This window comes from Elephantulus edwardii, unplaced genomic scaffold (genome assembly GCF_000299155.1).
Source record: "Elephantulus edwardii isolate Elephantulus edwardi_28Jun2011 unplaced genomic scaffold, EleEdw1.0 scaffold00092, whole genome shotgun sequence".
In the NCBI taxonomy this organism is placed as follows: Eukaryota; Metazoa; Chordata; class Mammalia; order Macroscelidea; family Macroscelididae; genus Elephantulus; species Elephantulus edwardii.
The window spans coordinates 1741711-1747896 of record NW_006399842.1 but is presented as its reverse complement, the minus strand read 5'-3'; positions in this window follow the sequence as shown (position 1 = coordinate 1747896).

The window sequence follows — 6186 nt, the reverse complement described above, 5'->3', positions numbered from 1 at the left end:
GCTCATAGGGCTGTACATAGGGTCTCTATGAATCACAAGTGACTCAACAACACATAACAACAACAAAATAAACCTTATCTTTGACCTAAGAGTCTTGAGTTTTCTGCTAGTATCCTCACAGAAACTTAGCTTGCAAATCTCATACCTTTCCCTGTTCTAGATATCCTTAGTCTAAGTATGGCAGAGATAGTAGACAAAAATATTTGTGAAAAAATTTTTTCCAACAGGGTGAAAGGAGTACCTACAGACTGGGAACAAACATTTGGTAATACCATTTCAGACAAGAGTCTTACAACAAATGTTTACATAATACTCCTGGGCCTCCACAAGATAAAGACTGATAACCCAATTATAAAATAGGCAAAAGACATGGAAAGAAATTTCACAAAGGAAAATATTCAAAGGGCAAACAGACACATTAAGAAATGCTCCAAATCACTGGCAATAAGAGATGCAAATCAAACCACAATGAGGTACCATCTCACTCCAGCAACAGGGGCTAAGTTTAACAGGGCAGCAAGTAATAAATGTTGGAGAGGATGTGGCGAGATAGGAACTCTTATGCATTATTGGTGGGATCGTAAAATGATACAACCACTCTGGAAGGCAATTTAGCGCTTCCTCAAAAAGCTGAACATAGAAATTCCTTATAACCCAGCTATTCTACCACTTGGAACATACTGAGAAAATGGAAACTGAGGCACAAACAGATTTGTACACCAACATTCATAGCAGCATTATTCACTATCTCAAGAACATGGAAACAGACCAAATGTCCAACCACAAATGAACGGATTGAGAAATTATGGTACATTCACACAATGGAATACTATGTGCAGCACACAAGAGCAATGATTTTGTAAATGATTACCTAACTTGGGAGGGACCAGAGAGCACTATGCTGAGTGAACTAACACAGTACCACAAGGATAAATATTGTATAAAACCATTATTGTAGAATGAGTATAAGGATCCAAGAGGGATGGGGGAGGTTGGAAACAGAGGGATGAGGATGTGCCGGGGGACAGGAAATCAATCATGGGGTTGTACAATTTGATGGGTGGGAGGTGATGGAAATTGAAAGAATTTATTCTTGAAAAAATGTATTCTAATTGTGTAAATAAACTAGTAGGAATTAAATTTAAAAAAATTTGTAACATGAATGGTTGACAATCCATAATAATTGCTGCCAAGTCTACTGGATTCCTCCAGGATCTAGAATGGCTTTCTGGTGATTGGTGTGGCAGCTTTACATCTTCCTAACTCACTGTTACCATGGTTACCATAATTACATAATGCTTCCTCATTTCCAAAGAACATGTACATACATTATCTCATTCAATTTCCCAGTGCCTGCCTGGCATATGTGTGGTTTTCATTCTCGGGATTAAAAACTGAGGTAGAGAGTCAAGAAGTGCATTGCACAAGGACACACAGATGGGAGTTATTAAGCCAAAAAGCATGAGCTAATTATGTGCCTAGCATTGGGCTAAGTACAATATATATACTTTATCTGGTATAAGTCTTTGAGCTTCCTTGTGATCTGAGCATAATTACTTCCAAAGGGATCATATTACCTGCCCAAGTTCCCATAGCTAGAGAGTGAAGAATGAAAATCCTCTTCTGCTTGAGGCCAGTGGCAGGACATAGCTGGGAAGATGGGGGCTGACACAGCTGACCACAGAATTCCAGGCATACACACCCTTTGTCATGGTTCATTAGCCAGTAGAGGACAACAATAGAGAGAGTCCAGATCCCAGCAGTTGTAACTAGCAGTAACTGGACTAGCTAAACTTCCAAAGCCTGTCCCATCCTGGCTTAGAGCAATACTGGAAGGGGAAAATGAGGCAGCTAAGTTTTTTAGACTGTACTAGATCAGGACAGGAGAGGAATGATAAAATTTTCTATAGGTTCTTGAGGAAAGCTGTTACTCTTAGGAAATCACACTCTTTTTCTGCACCAGTCTTTCCAAAATAGGGAAAAGTTAATTTTATAATAGGAATACCACAGCCTTTCTTGGATTCATAGTGTCTTCAGTATATTAAGGGAGCTTTGGTGGCACAGTCTATAGGGAGCTGCTACAAAGAGCTTTGGTGGCACAGTCTATAGGGAGCTGCTACAAAGACTGTGCTTTTCTGGTGGTTTTAATCCACCGGCTATGAGAGAAAGATGGGCCGTGTCCTTCTGCTGCAATTTACAGCCTCAGAAACATGATAGAGGGCCAAGTGGGAACCAGTTACATGGCAGTGGGCGAGTTTAGTAAACTCAGGATACCTGGGTGGCATAATTCATAGGTTGGCTATGAGTCAGATTCCTGTGTAGTCCAGCAGGTGAGGTCCATATGTAGAGTTGCTATTTAGGCTATTTTTAAAAAGTCTTTGAAGTGAATAAGACATTCATTAAACAAAACTCTATCACTAGATTCTAGCCTCATATCTGTCACCAAATCTATATGTTTCAACTATCAGTGGTTTATTTCCAACTTTGCATTCCAATCACTAATAACTACTAATTCATCTTGGTTACATATTTTTCTTTTTAAAAAATTTTCTACTAGTTTATTTACGAAATTTGAATACATTGTTTTTAAGAACAAATTATTTTAATTTACCTCACCCCCCTCCCCCACGATTCTCTGTCCCCCTGCACATCCTCATCCCTCTGTTTCCAATCTCTCTCACCCCTCTTGGAACCTTATACTCATTTTACAATAATGGTTTTATACAATATTTATCCTTGTGGTACTGTGTTAGTTCGCTCAGCATAACGCTCTCTGGTCCCTCCCAAGTTAGGTAATCATTTACAAAATCATTGCCCTTGCGTGCTGCATAGTATTCCATTGTGTGAATATACCATAATTTCTCAATCCATTCATTTGTGGTTGGACATTTGGGCTGTTTCCATGTTCTTGTGATGGTGAATAATGCTGCTTGATCAACTTCAAGCTGGAAAAGTTGACAGAAGTCCTCAATTTCTTCATCTTTGACTTTAGTGATTGGTGCATATATTTTATTTTTTTTATTTTTTCAGTGCATATATTTTAATGATGGTTATATTAACATGTCTTCTTGTATGGATATGGGGAGTATCCTATTATAACGTTGTACTACAGGATGCATCTTGAAATGCTCTTTTTTTACTATGAATGCAACACTATTCTTAAGTTTGTCATTTCCTTTTTGCCATTTATAATTTTCTGATTTAAATGATCAATACCAGTTTGTCTCAGTTGATTAACACCAGAGATATCAATCTTTATGCATTCTATTTAATTTTTTTACAATCTTCTGTGCCTACATTCATATTTCATCATTCTATTTTCTAATATATATCTATATAAAATACGTATTTTCTAATGTATATTTGCAGCTGTTTCTCCTCATTTTTTAAAAGTGTCTTCCAATCTGAGGAGATCTACTTCAAATGCTACATCTAACAATGTTTCTCTGTTATTTATAGGGTCTTCTAAGGCCTGTTAGGAAGCTCTGGTGGCCTAGCCATAAGAACCTGCATTATGGTCCCAAATGCACATGGTTCAGATGGGCCAGCCACTCTGAGGAAGAAGGATGAGCAATCTCCTCACATGTTCCAATTTGATGGTACTCAACCACAACAATAACAAGGCCTGTTACTTCAGAAGTGGATGGCCAATCCTGCTTCTTGTTATATTTCAGTTTGGAAGCTCTGCTTAAACCTATCCACCATAGGAACCTTCCTGGTATTTGAAATACCTATGGCCTGGCTTCCAGCATTGGAACAACACACAAGTCACTCCAGTACAGCTAATTGATAGACAAGTGCTGCCCTCAGTAAGAGCAAAATTTAAACAAGCAAATGTATGCATACATAATCTATAAAATAAGCAGCAATGGGTAAGACAATATCCTAAGGCAGTAAACTGACAGATAAATGTTGTATCCCTAAGAGCAAACCATAAAACAAGCAAGGAATATCAAAAGAACATGGATGCCATTTTTGGTGGTTGTTGACTACCATCAAGCCAGAACAGACTCATAGCTGACTCTCTAGCAGGTTTTCAGAGGCAGTAAAAACTCATGGGAGGAGACAGTCCATTATTCTGCCACAGTGCAGCTGATGGATATGAACTGTGTACCTTTGGGTTGGCAGCACAATGCCTTACCACTAAGCCACCTAAGCTCCTTATGAGAAGTAATAAACAAATTCTGGAATAGTGTATCTCCTAGCCCAATGTAATATTTGAGTTGGGATGCCCAGTCAGGTCAGAGTTTCTGATCAACTGAGTGGTGGCTAAGACCCTAAGATGTGAACCACATCATAGGTAGCACTTCTTCTGGTCTAGGGTGTGTTGAGGTTGTGAAACGGATTGACTACATCTGTAGAAATAGTTGATGGAGAAGCTCAGTATCATCAGTCAAAGCAAGGCCAGGGTCTGACTGCAAAATAGATAGTCAATCACTTATATGCAAGTTCAAATTGAAGATGAAGAAAATGAAAACAAGTTCATAAGAAATAAAATATGACCTTGAGTGTATCCTATCTGAATTTAAAAACCATCTCAAGGAAAGCCTCACATACATCAGGGAGCTGCTTGCTGATGCCATGCACATGTTGGGGAGCTGCCATGTATGCGCCTAGGAGGGACTTGCAGATGCCACCCACACTCCAGGGAGCTGACGCATGCAATGGGGAGTGACATGCTGGGGCGAACAGGAGAATTGGAATCTGAGTGAGTATGAGTTCAGAACTTGGGTCCCGTCATCACTGGCCCACATCCAAAACCAGAATGCTGGTCCCAATGCTCACCTGGACCAATGCTGGAACTTGAGCAAAGTTCTTTGGCAAAGAGGGCTCACTTCTCTTTGGCATGGAACACGTGGAACCCCTTAAGCTCAACCAGAAGAGAATGAGACAGTTGGGGCTCATTCTTGAAAGAAAAACCAAGGCTTCCTGGTTTTCCAGTCAGGTCTCCACACTCCGGCTTGCATCTCCTCATGTCCAGTCCATCAATTGCCCAGAGCATCTTGGGCTACCCTATCTGTGGCAGTTGTCTGACAGAGGAGACTGCTTCCACAGGCCTTTTCTCTATTACACTGAGAGAAACCCAGGCAGGATATCTGCCTCAACGTCTTCTGGAGTGGTAACTTCAGGTCAAGAACCTGCTATCACCTCAGATATAAAAAAGCTAACATAGGGTCACTATGAGTTGCAAGCAACTCTATGGCACATAACAACAACAACACAGCAATGTCACATAGTAAGCAGGCTACTTTGCCCCCTACATAAGCCCAAAACAAGATGTCATCCCCAAAATGTGACACAGTATCAATGGATCCTGAAGCCAGAAAGTGAAACTTTCTGACACACAATTTAAAAGAACAATGATTGAATATTTTAAATGGGTGAAAGACAAACTTGAATAATTCCAGGGCACTGCAAGGAAAAACCAGGAGGAGCTTAAGAAAACAATCCATAACAATTCAGATGAAACAAATGAGGCATTAGAGGCTCTGGGAAAAAGAAACCACAATTTAGAATGTGAGGTCCAATCTTTCAAATGCTATCAGCATGATGGAGGGACACATTAATAGGGTTGAAGAGATGGAACACAGAAGCAGTGAAATAGAAGATAGATTTGTCACCACTGATCTACTAGAACAAAAAGCAGAAAATGAAGAAAACTTAAGAATAATGTGGGACACCATCAAGAGAAACAACATGTGCAGAATTATGAAAACAAAATTTCCCAGGCCTCATGAAGAATGAGAGGATATATATTCAAGAAGCTGAAAGAACACCATAAAGAATAGCCTCCAAAGGAAAAACACTAAGACATATCATAGTCAAATTTGCCAGAACCAAAGATAAGGAGAGAATTCTGAAAGCAGTGAGGGAGAAAAAAAAAAGAGTAATCAATAAGGGAGAGCAAATAAGATTAAGTACCGAGAAATCGGTACTTAATCTTATTTGCTCTCCCTTACTGATTACTCTTTTTTTTTTTTTTCTGGAGATAGAATGATTGAATTTTGCACACTCAATGACTTGTTCATTGCAAATACATTTTTAAGAGACAAAAACGTAGATTATACACATGGATTTCACCTGATGGTATGCATAGGAATCAAATCGATTACATCTGTGGAAAAAACTGCTGAAGAAGCTCAATATCAGCTGTGAAAACTAGGCCAGGAGCTGATTGTGGAACAG